At 42.0% G+C, this 15,275-nt stretch overlaps 1 protein-coding gene across 5 annotated transcripts in view; it reads right to left on the bottom strand.

Moving 5' to 3' along the window:
• Nucleotides 1-15,275, bottom strand: part of FHIT (fragile histidine triad diadenosine triphosphatase) — a 1,388,110-nt gene that overhangs the window by 946,591 nt on the left and 426,244 nt on the right. The window lies entirely within an intron of this gene.

The following is a 15,275-nucleotide window of genomic DNA, read 5'->3' as shown; positions in this document are numbered from 1 at the left end:
ACAATAGCAAACGATTAAGTGCTGGGACATAAACCATCCTGAGAAATGCTCAGAGTGGGATGATGATAACATTGTATTTCAGCTGTATTATATGGTGCAATTCTTCTATTTGTTCATATGCATTTCCCATTTAATGGATGGAGGAGCCAGGGTGGCTTTTCATACCAGGGTAAAGCTCCAAATGTGACAAAAAAAAAAAAAAAAAAAAAAAAAAAAAAAAGTGAGAAAAAGAAAAAAAAAGATAAGTGCAAGGTGGTGCTTGGGAGAAGGTACGTCATGATGGAGTGTAAGTACACAGTCCCTTTCCACACTTCCAGCTGCTTGTTATTGATTTTCCCCTAACCTAACCCCAAAGGAAAGCCATGAGCATTGAACTAATATTTGGGACCATAATATTGAGTAGCCCAGTTTATGAGCCTCAGCTAAAGGAGCATTTGCATTAAACTGCACTCATCTGATTAAAATCCATCAACTCTACCATCTTGAGAATTATACAGCACCTGTTATGCTCAGCGGCAGGTTCTCTGCACATTGAGACCCAGCACAATCAGAGGGCAGCAAGGAGTCAGCCTGGGAGAGGAAAGGTAGGGGGAGAGCATGCGATTTGTGTTGAAAAGCATATCGTATTAAAGACCGCCAGTGCTCAAATCTGAAAAGAGTCCTAAGCCTACTGCAAATACAGAGCTGTGTGAACATGATAATTCTTTCAGCAAAGTCCATAATAATAGTTTCTAGAGGCACTATGAAAACAAGGTGGCTGAGATAGTGTTACAGCTCAGTGAAGAGGGACTGGCCCAGCAATGGAGTGTGGCATACCCAGGAAGCCCAGGAAATGGTCCCTGCCTCCACAGAATCAGCAAGTGCCCATGGAGCTCAAGCCCGGGGCTTTCAGCTGCCTGAATGAGCTGTCTTAGATCACTGCCCTTTCCATCAGTTCCGGGCACCAGGCACAGGCTCAAAGTCCTATCGGTCTCAGCAGAACCTGCTCACCGTGACCACAAAGATGGCATTTGAATCAGAAATAGGCTGTAAGAGGCCACCTTCATGCATGTGAAGACCTCTCCCTGAGACACCAGTTCAGGTGCTAGGTGTATACCATCTAGCTGTGTGATCTCTAACAAACAGGCTTGCTCTACTTTCAGTCAGAGGGTGGAGTCAGATAATAAACACACGTGAAGTGAATGGAGGAGTGAATGAATGAGTGAATAAAATCCATACAGCAGAGTTTTTCAACCTCAGCATCATTGGCTTTTAGGGCCAGACAATTCTTTGTTGGGGGGGATTGTTCCTCACATTGCAGGATGTATAGTAGAGAAAAACTTTTCCTTCAATCAATCTAGGTTCTGAGGCTGGTCTAAGAATTAAATTGATATAAGCCAGATTAACAGAAGAAGAAGAAAAAAAATTAATTACCTATATACTTATGGGAACCTCACAAAGAAACGAAACTCAAAAGGCCAGATGATTGAAGCCTATATATCTCCTAGAGCTAGGGAAAGGTATAGAGGTCTAGGTTTTCATTGTGGGAAACACGACCATAGGAGGTACAAAGAGGAGAGGTTTGATGAACAAAGGTTGCCCTGCCAGGCAGCTAAGTCTCTGGCAATAGCTCTCTTCCTGGTATGGGCCCCCTATGTAATGTAAATCTCCTTTACAGAACATAACTTCTATTCTGTTTCCAGAGCTTCTCCTGTGTTTGCAGTTTCTCAAAATAATTACATCAAAATAATCCTTATGCCAAAGCAGCATGTTTTGGCATGGCATGTTCTGTTCCCCTGGAGATGTCTCCAGCATTCCTGGCCTCTCTGGACTAGCTAGAAGTAGCACACACAGGCCCTCTCAGTTATGACAACTAAGTAAGCCTCCAGACATTGCCACCTATTGCTGGGGAGCAAAGTCACTCCTGGTTGAAAATGACCTCTATCTTCCAGAATTTCAGATTCCATACCCTTAGTTATTAGGAAAACGTATGCTGGTACCTTCAACATCACTGGAAGCTCATTTCAACAAAAATTTTATTGAGCACCTATGATGTGCCGAGTAGAAGGATACATGAGAAGAGGCTGTTCTGGCAACTGAAGAGCTCTGAGTCTAGATGAAAAGTGGCATTTCACAAAGAAACAAGGGGAATGTTCTTCTCTGGGCCATAGAGAAGGGGAATGTTCAGCTAACCACCTTTCTAGTAAATAATAGAATATCCTTTTATGTGATTAGACAGTTGAACTGTAAAGGCAGGCAAGATTTCAGAGCATACTTCTTTGGTGTTAAAAGATCTGTGCATATATCAGAGTTGCTGTCATTTGGTAAGTAAGTTTTTGGTCATTTTGACTCCTTTTAGTTGTTTACTGCAGTTGTTTACTGGTAGGTGTGGAGCCTCAGACTAAAAGAACCATCTTATGAGGTAGCTTAGTGCAAGCATAAGAGAGCTCTAGGATGAGACTACCACTTACTTGCTGTGTGACCCCCGGAAAATCATTAATCCCTCTGATTTTCCATTCCTTTTTTTGAAAAGGAGATAATCATTGCAAAGTGGTTAGCATGGCACCCACCACAAAGTAGAAATTGAGAAATATAGCTGTTACCATCGTCATTGATGTGGTTGCCTCTATTTTATTATGGATTGATTGTGTTTTTATTGTGGTAAAATATACAGAATATAGAATTTACCACTTTAACCATTTCTAAGTATACAGATCGGTGGCATTAAGCGCAGTCATATTGCCATGGAACTATCACCACCTCTAGAACTATCCATCTCCAGAACTTTTTTTCATCTTCTCAAACTAAAACTCCCCATTCCACCCTTTCTCCATGATTTTCTTTTTTTTTCTTCTTAAAGATTTATTTTTATTTGAGAGAGAGAGACAGAGCAAACACAAGTGTGAGTCAGGGGGAGTGGGGAGCAAAGGGAGAGGGAAAAATTCAAGCAGACTCCCTGCTGAGCATGGAGCCTGATACCAGGTTAGGGCTCAATCCTACGACCCTGAGATCATAACTTGAGCCAAAATCAAGGGCTGAAAGCTAAACCAACTGAGCCACCCAGGCATCCCTTTTCTAAACCAGCTCTTATCCCACCACATACCTTCTGAAGAAATGAGGAAAGTCTTCTGTATGACAAAGACTCTCCCCATGACTAAACTTTGGGCTGGCTCCTGTAATCCCTTTAGGCTTCAACCTTGGCTCTTTTTGGGGGTCTCCACAGTCTAGCTGTAGCAAGAATCTTGCTAAGTTAGTTAGAAAAAAAAAGAAAGAAATCCACTCTCAAGATCTAATCACCCTTTATATCTGACCAAATTCCTCATCCCTCACCCTTGGTAGCCGATCACCCTGGCCTGCCTTCAGCAAGAATCCCGGTAGGTTAGTTTGGTAAACCTAATGCTAACCTCTTGGGAATTTCCCATCCACTGACCCCTACTTTGCTGACTATAAACCCCCACTGTCCACACTTCTTTCAGAACTGAACACGGTTCTGTACTGAGGTTTCTTTTTTTCACCCTATTACAGTGGTTGCAGAATAAAATCTTTTTGTTTTGTTTTGTTTTTACCTCTTTCACTACTGTCAGGCTTGGATTTTCTCTAGCTACCTGTAAATGGAATTTAAGACAATTCAAGCCCTCAGTACCCTAGAAACTGAATAGGAACAGTGCTTAAAATAGCCGTCCAAGGTGATGTTGATGAGTTTGGTATCCAACAGCCACCTCCTGGGAGTTAACATGTAGGTGATTCATGGCATCTTGAGGCAATCGGGAGAAGATTCAAAACATTAGCACAATGGCTCCTGACTCCAGGGCCTTCTCATCTTATTTACCATCGAACAAGGACTCATCACACTCCCTACTTCAGTGAAGACTGGAACATCTAATCAATATTGTTCCAGAAGGAACCCCTTGGACAGATTTATCTGGTAGCCTGGAACTGGTGAAGAAAGACCACCTGTTGGGTCTAAATTACCAAAGGCACTTACTTTTCCAGAGAAAGGGGACAAAACTCCTTGGTCAAGATGCCACATGTTTTTGCAGGAGCACTCTCAGGGAAAACACTTCTTTATAGCCGACTATCCAGAATAGCTAAAGAGTTCCTAACTTCACCTCAAACGTCTGCTTCAGCACCTACTGTGTTGTGCCAAGTTATCTTCTCCCCACTGTCATTTCTGATCCTACCATAATTGAGTTTCAGGCGTTTGTGGACAGGAACCCTCTCTGAGCTGTCAGCACCCGGCCTGATCATTTTCCAGCCGGTCGTCAGGCAGAGGCATGCAGCTAAGGATGCCCCGAAGCAGGCTGCTGAGGAAACTGGCCAATGACGTGAGCATTCTGTGCTCCACCGCTGAAGCCGATTCTGCTGTCCGCCAGTGGGACCTCCCAAGACAGTCTCCACTTGGACTCCGCTGATAACATGTATGGTACATCTGTCACCATCTGTCCAGGCACACTGACCTTGAAATAGTCCCCAGGCACTTCAGTCTGCTGGCAGCTCTGTGACTTCTACCAGTACGTCACTTTGTCTCAATGCCCACCCCTCCCCCTGCTCTGACCCATAAATTAGGACCTAGCAAAATGTGATCTCCTTTGAGAAGTCTTTCCTGGAATCACCAAGGCAGAAGTGGGGACCGCTGAGTTGAAAAGGATGAAAACAACTACTAAAATCTCCAAACTGAATCTTTACCTTGATTCATTTCAAAAGATGTGGTGTGATACGTGGTGTAACCTATGGCAATATTTTTAAGTCTTAATCCTACTTTATAGTGACCTGGGCACTTTTGAAAAATAGAGATTTAGGCTCTTCCCTGGCTGAGATATTAGGCACAAGCTTGTGGCCCAAGAAGCTGCATTACTTAAAAGCTTCCCAAGATATTCTGATGCACAAATGGTACTGGGAGGAAGGGCCAGGCATTACTACTGTGTGCCTTTAGGCAAGTCACTTGGCTTCTCTGAGCCTGTTTTCTCCTCTGTGCAACTGAAAGTGAGAATGCCCAACTCACAAAGTTTGGGGGAAGACTGACAGAGGGGATTAGCACAAAACCTTCAAATGATGCCTCAGTAAGTGGAGCTATGATCATGATTCCTATGCATTCCCTTAAAAAGTTGCTTTCCACTTCTCCAAACGAATGGTCCAGTTTGTAAAATCCTCCTCTTTTAGGCAACAATTTACCAAAGAGTAAGAGGGATTCAAACCAAGATGCTACTGAAAAAAATTGAAAGGGAGAGTGAGAAGCAGTTCATGTAGAAAACAGGTCATGAGCGTGTAATTTAGTTTTTCTGAAGGCCTATATTCTTCATTCCCATTGTCTCTTTCTCCTGATTAAAAGGATTCCCCAGTAGCTGAAATCATTACATATGTGATTCCATCAACCAGTAGCTATTGTAGAGAACTACCCCACCTTATAAAATTAGTCAGGCTTTTGTGTCTCTCATAGACAAAGGCTCTAACACTTCAATACCCACAGCAAAGTGTCTGTACCACAAGAAAGCTATGTTCTGTGGCCAGCAGGTTATAATGTAGTCATCTGCTTTTAGAAGCCTTGGATTAATTGTATCCTAATCTGATGAGGAGTCACCATCTTGTTTTTTGTTAGGGAAGCCAAACAATGGCTCTAAGTACCTAAACTCAGGCTCTAAGTACCTAAATTCAAGTACCTAAGTACCTTGTCCTAGAAAAATATCCAAATATAGACTGTTTTATATCACTTCCAGAAAGCAAACAATGGGATACCAAGACAGCCACAACTAATCAAAATCCCCTGTAGGTAATTCTCCATAAAAAGATGGCAGTGGGAAAGTAGGAAAGTTTCACAGCTCAGGTGAGAGGAGAGAAAAAAGTGCTGTGCAGAAGTAAAAGATGGATGCCCTCCTACCATAACCACCTTTACAAATGGCTGCCTTGCAAGCTAGACATGAAGACGGTACACCAGTACACCAGGCTTGGAGAGGTCCTCTTTGGAAGGGCAGGCCCTTGGAGGACCTATATCCTGGCTCGCTCTGGCCAGCACCAGCAGAGAATTGGAGGCAGGATAGCAGCAGCATTTTTTTTAAAGGTTTTATTTACTTATTCGTGAGAGACACACACAGAGAGAGAGAGAGAGAGAGAGAGAGAGAGAGAGTCAAAGACACAGGCTCCATGCAGGAAGCCCGACGTGGTACTCGATCCTGGTCTCCAGGATCACGCCCTGGGCTGAAGGCAGCACTAAACCGCTGAGTCACCGGGGCTGCCCTACAAATACTGGCTTTGGAGGCAGTGCAGCCTGGAATGGAATCCACTCATTAGCTGAGCAACTGCTTTGGTCACTTCTTTAGGCTCTGGACTTCTGTCTCTATTTGGAACAATAAGATATGCAGCTTCTAAGGTCATGGTGCAGGTTAAATTTTATGGAAGCCCTTAATATGTGTTCAATTAAAAATCTAATACTATTATTATTGTTACTGATTGCAAGGTAATGTCAGCATGTATGAGTGTCCTGCAGATGTCAATCAAGAGATAACAAGCTTGCATCGTGTTAGACCCTGGGGATACAGGTGCAAATAGAAGCCTCTATGAAGTTCATGGTCTAGCTTAAAGGTACAAAAGTGTGTGTGTGTGTGTGTGTGTGTGCGTGCACACATGTGTATTTGTCCTGCACATTATTTATAAGCAAAACAAAATATGTAGCAAAGTACTAAATTGGGTGACTTCACACAAAAGTCCAGATTTCTGACTTCTTTTTGAAAACATCAGAAAAACTGGGAAGACACGAGCTCTCGCTCCACAGGCCACCCTGGTCCCCCAGAGCCTTCGCAAGTCCCAAAAGAGTGGCTCACTGGCTTCCTTATTAAGGGAAAACTTCCTAGAGCTACACATGATGAGGGCCCTGGGGCAATTATGAGCAACAACGAAGCTGAGGACTCAGATCTGGAGGACAAGAACAGAAGCAAAGAAGGAGAAAGGAGACTTGGCACTCACTCTCTGTCACAGGGCTTATTTGTCTTCAGCTCAGCTTGCTTTGTTTGGCTGGACACAGAAAACCCTAGAGGGGAATTCTGCTTCCAACTTGCTCTTTGCACAGCTAATTATTCGGGGCTCCCAGAAGGTTGGAGAGAACAATGACTTCCCTAGCAGTTGCAGTTGGACTGGCTTAGTTCCTTTATTTTACCCTAGAGGTCAGAACCCATGGAAGGGGAGCTATTTGTTCTGGTCTTCAACCTAATCTGCCCAGAGACACAGACACATGTTCTGACCTGAGACCAGGAAAGCTACTATTCCAATGCCTGGCAAGATCTTCCTTTCCTGCCTTCCCTGGCAGCCTACAGACTCAAAACATGCATTTTTCCTTGTTGAAACCATTTACTTCTCTCTCTCTCTTGGAAAAAGGAAGTAAAAGGGGGGGTGGGGGAACACACTATATGCCCAAGAGTTGTATCCCTCTGCCCAAGTGAGATATTTGCTGTTTCTTAGGCACATAGGATCTAAACAAGTGGGCAAATTAATCGGGATGGGTCAGTGAAATAACCAAAATTCATTTGTATACAACCTGCTAATAAGTATCTATGACTTCATTCCAATAGGGAATGCATGGCAATCTCTTAAAAATAAGAGAAAAACATACGTTCCATAGCTATAAACCCGATAACAATAGAAAAACATCCCAGCAGCCCAAGAGAGACTGTTACTATGTCCACCCAAAACCTTTATCATCAATGGCTTCCCTCATTTTAAACAGAAAGAAATGGAAGCAGTTGGCTGCTATAGGCTGTTTCTAGCCTTCCCACATCTGAGTACATTTATATTCTTGACTGTTACAATGGAGATCCATTTGGATTTCTTGTCATTTGGATTTCTTGTCAACTAGATGCATTCTCAAAGACAAGGTAAGGCCCATGATCTGATTAAACCTCTGCTCAAGTTCATTTATTCATCCAGGCAGCAGTGCATATTACTGAGCACTTCCTAAGAATCAGGCATTGTGCTAGGTACTGGAGATGCCAAGGTGAGTCAAAACAAAGATAGGCTCTGCCCTCAAAGAACCCCAGCGAAGGCAGATAGTAATTAAAGACCTCACAAATATCACTGGCCCTCTGAAAGTTGTATAAGGAAATGTGTTTAGTGCCAGAGGATCTATAACAAAGAAATAGTCCAGCTAGGGAGTAGAGAGGAAGAAAAAGTATCTTACAAGTAAAAACACTTGAGCTGAGATTTCTAGGCCACAGGAACCAGATGTGCAAAAGCACTGTAGCAAGACTGAGTAGAATGAATATAGGGACTAAATAATGGAGACATATAGGGACTATGATTAGAATGGAGAATCCAAGGAACAGAGTGTTAGTGGGGACCATGCAAGGCCTTCTGAGCCACTTGGACTTTGAGCAATGGGAAGCCATATAGGGGTCTCCAAGCAGGAAGTAGTGGTAGTAGTTGATACGAACATATTTACACTATGAAAAAATTAGATTTGGGTATGGGTGTGCAGAGTGGGTCAAAGGTAAGCCAGTTAGTCCAGCTCGGCTACCCTACAGAAGTTTTGGTGAGACAGTAATTTCGTCTTCGTTAGTATGGTACCAGACTTGATGGAGCAGAGATGACCCATTCTAACAATATTTGCTGTGGGATCAGCCGAACATACCAGAGGCATCTCAGTGACCCAAGACTGGTCTTAACTAGAATCCCTGGTTCTGTGAAGCTGAGTCAAGACATTTAGAGAGACCAAACAGAACCTGAACATGCCTATGTTTCCTTGTCTCCCACAGCAGGGTACCACTATGCACTCAGAGTCATCACAGCTCTCTATTTGAATTTACAAATTCTGAGAAAGACTCCACAGGAAAACCAATTAAATAGGCAGGGGAGAAAATGCTCACCATTGAGCACTGAAAAGAAAGATGATAGATAACAAGTAGGTTGCAAAAGAAGTGGGTAAAATGTTGAATTTCCATTCCAGTGTCATTTGCATGGCTCCTGATTTAAAAAATATATATATTTTGATTAATCAAAACTAGGGTCAATCAACTGTTCCATAATGACAGCTCCTGTGGTCATAAATCTTTGCTATTGCCTGCAGCTGACATGGTCTCAGTCCACGGGACAGTAAACAGCAAAAGACAAATGTTTCTCTTCATTTCCCCCAAAGGGAGTTAAGCAATGAGTAATAAAAGGATATAAATTATTCACAGTGCTTTCCAGAAGTTCATGATTCAAGGTTTGGGAGAAATAATGAAAGGGTGGAGGAGGCAGAAAACAGAATCCTGAATGAACAAAATTCTTTTTAAAATGAAAAGGTGAGTTTCTGAGGTAGGCTCCACTCACCACACGCAGGGCTCCAGGAGTGGCAACCGTAGCCTCTGGTTCTTCCACAGAATGGCTTATTCACTCCTCACATGTGTTTGGACAATCATTCTTAACCTATGGCCACCTGAGGAGCGCTCCCTTTCTGCCAGTTTCTCTCTACCTTTGTAGAAATGGAGAGGAGGACAGACAGGGAATGTGAAAAGGGGAAGAGGAGGGACAAAGCGTGTCAGCTGGTGGAGGAGAGAACGTTTTCTGGTTTGGTTTTACTCTCAAGAAATAAGAGACATCAGTGTAATGAAAGATATGGAAGTGCATGGGAGCGGAAGGTTGTTCATTTGTTTGCTTATAAATGTGGCCTGAAGTCTTGTATTTCTTAGAAACTATGAAGGAGAGCAATTGTGAAACTCTGTTCTCTTGCAGAACTGGGTTTCCTTGACTGTAAGCACTCTGAGACTAAATCACGTGCCGCGGTCTCGTCATAAAAGCCATAATCATATCAACTGAACCTACCAGATGCAGGCCCTGCACCAGGAACTCCTGTTCTGGTAGAAAGGAATGAAAAACTCCTCATGATCCAGCCTTTGCTTACTGGCCTCGTTTTAGCTTTTGCTAGCTTTCCTTCAAAACCAAGATTATGGGGATCCCTGGGTGGCTCAGCGGTTTAGCGCCTCCCTTCAGCCCAGGGTGCGATCCTGGAGTCTCTGGATCGAGTCCTGCATTGGGCTCCTTGCATGGAGCCTGCTTCTCCTTCTGCCTGTGTCTCTGTCTCTGTCTCAATCTCTGTCTCTCATGAATAAATAAAATCTTAAAAAAAAAAAAAGAAAGAAAGAAACAAGATCACAGCCATTTTTTTCTGCAATTCCCAAAAGACCACGTTCTGCTTCCCCTCGTGTACATAAACATGTTGCCTTCTGCACTGAAGGTTCTCCCTCACTTATCCTGTAGCATCGCCCTCCTCAGCTGCTCCTGGCTAATTCCTTCCACCCTTCCTCAGCTCAGTTGTTACTTCCTCAGAACGCCATCCTGGATTCTGAGCTGAGTCAGGTGTCCCTGCTCCGGGCTCTCCCTGGGTTTATTTATCTCTCCTACATGTAGGTAGCGTTGGATGATAATTAGATGGTGTGAAAGCTTTTTGATGGCAGGGACTACATCTTTTGTCATTCTTGTCTTCCCAGCTCCTAGCTCACCATGAGACACATACAAAATGCCCAATAAATCTCTGATGAATGGATAAAGAAATACTATACTTGATGCCTAACTTTAAGGAACTTTCAGTATAGTTAGTGAAGACACAACCTTTTGAAGTATAACACAGAACAAGGCAATCTAAAACAAGTGCCTTATGAGTACTAAAATCGGTATGCAGAGAAAGCAGATTACTTGAGTCTGAGATGATAAGAGCCACGGCAGCAATTACAAGCCTGTGAGTGTCTGTGATACAAGCACTACGATAGTCGTTTTCATAAACAGTCCTGCAGCATGGTAATTGTATCCCCGTTGACAAATAAGAAACCTAAGTTTCAAAGAGGGTAAGTGATTTTTCAAGGTCACGTAGCCGGCAGCCAGCAAAAAACAGGATTTGAATTCTGAATACAAGATTTCAAAACTCTGCGAATGGGAGGTAGGCATCCCACCTATGGAAACAGACAAATACACAAAGGTGCTATGGCGCAACGTGTGTGCTGGGGACTAAAAATTTTTTACAAAGATAAAGCTGATGGAATGTAGGAATGCTAGAGACATCAATGCTAGGAATTGAGCTGTGACTATATTGCAGGGACCCTGAGTGCCAGGCTACGGAGCCTGTGTTGGTTCATGGCACCAAAGAGCCACTAGGGGATTTACAGTAGAGAAAGGACAGTGGGAGAGGTCTTTGAAAGACTAAGTGATGGGCATAGGCTGGACTGGGAGAAAAGAGAAGGAAACCAACTCAAGTCTAGGGCAACCTTCTCACTCTAAAGGCAGGAGGAAATGGGTCAGAGATTAGATGACCACCCAGAGTTGTACAGCAGTAAACTCTTCTTTCAGCTTAATGCTATCTTCTAAAATACTTTCTTTCTTTTTTTTTTTTTTAAGATTTTGTTTGCTTATTTATTTTAGAGAGAAACACAGAGAGCAAGCGTGTGATCAGGGGGAGGGGCTGAGGGAGATAGAATCCCAAGCAGACTCCCTGTTGAGCATGGACAACCTCTACCCCCTACTCAGGGTTTGATCTCAGAACTCTGATATCATGACCTGAGCCAAAACCAAGAGTTGAATGTTCAACAAATTGAGCCACCCAGGTGCCCCTTCTCCAATATTTTCTTGATAAGCTCCTGGTGTCCAGATGCTGCACAAAAATCACATGAATCCAGAGTGTACAGAAAGTTATTGTAAGCAATAACAAAAATGCAAAAGCCTAACAGAAAAACAGGCAAAAATGTGAATAGGTAATTCTCCAAAAAAATAGAAATGATCAATAATGGGAAAATGTTCAGCCTCATTATTAACCAAAAAAATTCAAACAAAAATCACAATGAACCATGTTTCCATATCTTTCAAGTTGACAGTTTTAGATTTATAATACCCTGTGTTGGTGATATTATAAGGAATTAAGTGCTCTTACACACAGATGGGATGAGTTAAAATTAGTGCCTTTCCAAACAGAATGGAAGCAAGTTTCATCAAAATTTTAAAGTGATATTTTATGCAATAATTTCATTTCTAGGATATCTCAAGAAAACAACTTGTCAGGTCCATAAAGATGTATATATTAGGATGTTTATTCTATTGTTCTTTTTAACACTGAAAAATCAGAAACAATCTTCATGTCCATCACAGAGAATTGGCTAAATAAAGGTGGTATATTTATAAAATGGAATACAATGTAGCCTTTTACAATGATGATGCCAATGCACATTTATCAACCTAAAAAGGTAATATTAGGTAAAATAACAAAAACAAAACTACATGTGGGATAGCATACATATTACATAAAAATGTGGATGTTTCTATATTCATGCATAGGGAGACATTTGGAATGAAATTTACAAAATTTAAATACCTCCAAGTATTTCAATTTCAGATGAGGGCAGCCAGGGTGGCTCAGCGGTTTAGCGCCGCCTTCAGCCCAGGGCCTGACCCTGGAGCCCCGGGATCAAGTCCCATGTCAGGCTCCCTGCATGGAGCCTGCTTCTCCCTCTGCCTCTGTCTCTGCCTCTCTCTCTGTCTCTCATGAATAAATAAATAAAATCTTTAGAAAATAAATAAATAAATAAATAAATAAATAAATAAATAAATAAATTTCAGATGAGTTTTACTCTCTTCTTTAGTTTATCCTAGAGATGTATCAATAATCAAGGAGTGGGGAAAAGCCTTTCTCACTTTAGAGGAAAAATGCATTGGGCAATGAATATTTCCCTTCGAAAAAGAAAGGGTACTTCAGGAAGAAATCACACAAATTATACACCATGTTTTGATTGTGTACTTATTCCCACAGGCAAGTGTGAAATCTTGGAAGGGAACTAGCCAAGCACTGAATTTCTCATAGGAAGTACATGAAACTGAGGCTTTTGTGCCCTGAGAGGAGGCTGAGCAGAAAGGGCGAAAAGCCCAAGGAGCCAGGGTTCAGTAGAAGCTTCTCAGCCTTTCTCTGATGTAAAGGACATCTTGGTGGTAACCTGTGAGGACTCCAAGTCCTCAGCAAAGGCTACTATTTTGCCTTTGACCTTGCACACTATTCAGACCCACAACTCTGGCTAAATTCCATTCTTGGAGTTTTCACCACCTGACAGCAAATGCCACTGTTTCAAAATCCCTTGTTGGAGAGCTTTGTGGAGGGCATGTATGACCTGTAAAACATGTTTCTCGAAACTTCACTCTGAGAAATGAGTTACTGATTTATCTCCCAATCCTGTCCCCCAGAGGAGGGCAAAAGATGACACATCAGAGCCCCATGGAGAGTTTAATTCAGAAAGACAGACACTTAATTTAGTTATTCGGAAAAATTACAAACCCTACTATGTCACTTCAGAAATGTCAAAATAGAGATCTCCGTGTATTCTGTTAGGCATCTGTCATACTCACAATAATATTACTGGTGACAGTTGAAAGAGAAGCAATACACATTGGCCTTCTAGCTCTTTAAGAATGTACAACTTAATCCACCAGGAAATAGTTGTATTCTTGACCTCAGGGTTCTTTTTATTAGAACAAATTCAGACACAAATTCTGGGATAGTTCTGGAATATTATATGAGAGTGAATTACAGACAGTCATACAACCTAGCATTGTCCTTTTACGTGTTTTTCTGAGGCAGAGCCCAAGGCTGGCAAAACTCTCTTTCACCACAGAGGAAATCTAGGCTAAAAGGGAAAATAAGAAGTTTATGAACTATTAAGAAAAAATAAAGCCTCAGAGTTAGGGAGTTATGGATTAAGTTCCGATCCATTAATTCTTTTATTCCCTGACAGAGCTGGCTGAAGACGTTGGGCCCTCTGGTGGGAGACAGAAACACTCCCATGCAGAAGGCACAGAGGAAGGGAGAGCAAGAATGGCTGGCTGAGTAGGGGGCAGACCCACTTGATCAGATGTTAATTTCTACAGGAATCTGGAATTCAATAATCTCACATCCCCCAGGTTAGGGAAAGATCCGCTGCCCAATTTCATTTGGGAGTTCTATTACATTAAGCAATATTCTGTTTGGCCAGACATGCCATTCTTCTCTTGAAGGAAATTAATTTTTTGATTCTTCCAGCTAATATAATCCCGATTCAGTGCTTCAAGTTTTCTCAGGGCACCACTAGATGAAATAAAGTTCTAAAGTACCTCTTGTGGGAACTCACAAGCTACGGATGGAAATAATGGAGGAGAGGACAGTTAATAGCAGGGAAGGCAGGGAAATCCGGTGCTGACCTGCCCTTCACAAGCCATGCTGGTGATTTATAAGAGTGTTCCATATTCCTAACTCTTCCCTGAGTAGGGCTCTGCTATGATTTCCATAGGAAATTTATTTTTAAGAATGGAAGGCTTCTGAACAGGATAAATAAATGATGATAAGAAGAAGAAACACAGTGATTTCCAGTTGTTCAAAAGGCAACTCAACAAGTCTTTACCAGCAAAAGCAAAAGGTCAGGATCAATAGAACGGGCTTTCCTTCAGAGGGAGATCTGTTTTCAATTTAACACAAATAAGGCCCTTATGGTAGGCCTTCTGAAGACCAAGGAAACAGTAAACCTTACAAGGTATCTGTCCTTGCCAGAAAAATAAAACATTTCCATTTGAAATTCCCCAACAATATCTAAACAAAACAAGACAAACCGTACTCACTCTGCCCCCTTCCTCAGCCCTCTGCCTGAAAGACAAAGGTTAGTTACATTGACAAATTTCTATTTTTCAAATATTCAAATGTGAAGATGTTGCTACTCATATATGTAATTATATCCTAAAAGTAGCTTTTTGGAGACATCATATTAAGGGTGATGTTAACCTGGGAAAATCCCATGTAAAAAGAGAGGTTGGTTCAGGAATAGTGTAAGATACTGAGTACCATTGATGAGTTCAGTCATCTTAGGTGTTATCTGTCACCCTTAAAGGCATCTTGGTCAAACTCAGCATCTCTTGCTCTTCGTCTAGGCCCTGTTGCTTTTATAAAGAAAGTACTGGCCCCACAGCTGTCTTTGGGGAGATACACAGTGGATGGTATTTTTTTTAGCCTTATTTTCTCTGACTAATCTAATGCTAGATGTAGCAGTACAGCAGTTCTGAACATGGATGTCCTACACATACTGACACACACACAAACATACCACACGTACATACATACACCACTCACAACACACATACACACAATTTAATTGATGAATTCATAAGCCTGACAGTCACCCATTATTGCCACCTTATCTAAGTCCATTATCATCTAGCTCTGAGCTAGCTGTACCCTCTCCCCTTTTTCCCTTCCTTTCAAGAAAGTGTATCAGATTGCAAGGTCACAAGGGAGGAAGAAATTTAACCTTAGATCTGCTTTCATTAAAAAAAAAAAA

Source organism: Nyctereutes procyonoides, unplaced genomic scaffold (assembly GCF_905146905.1).
Source record: "Nyctereutes procyonoides isolate TBG_1078 unplaced genomic scaffold, NYPRO_anot_genome, whole genome shotgun sequence".
In the NCBI taxonomy this organism is placed as follows: Eukaryota; Metazoa; Chordata; class Mammalia; order Carnivora; family Canidae; genus Nyctereutes; species Nyctereutes procyonoides.
The sequence above is the reverse complement of the archived record's forward strand: the minus strand, read 5'-3'. Positions and strand labels throughout refer to the sequence as shown.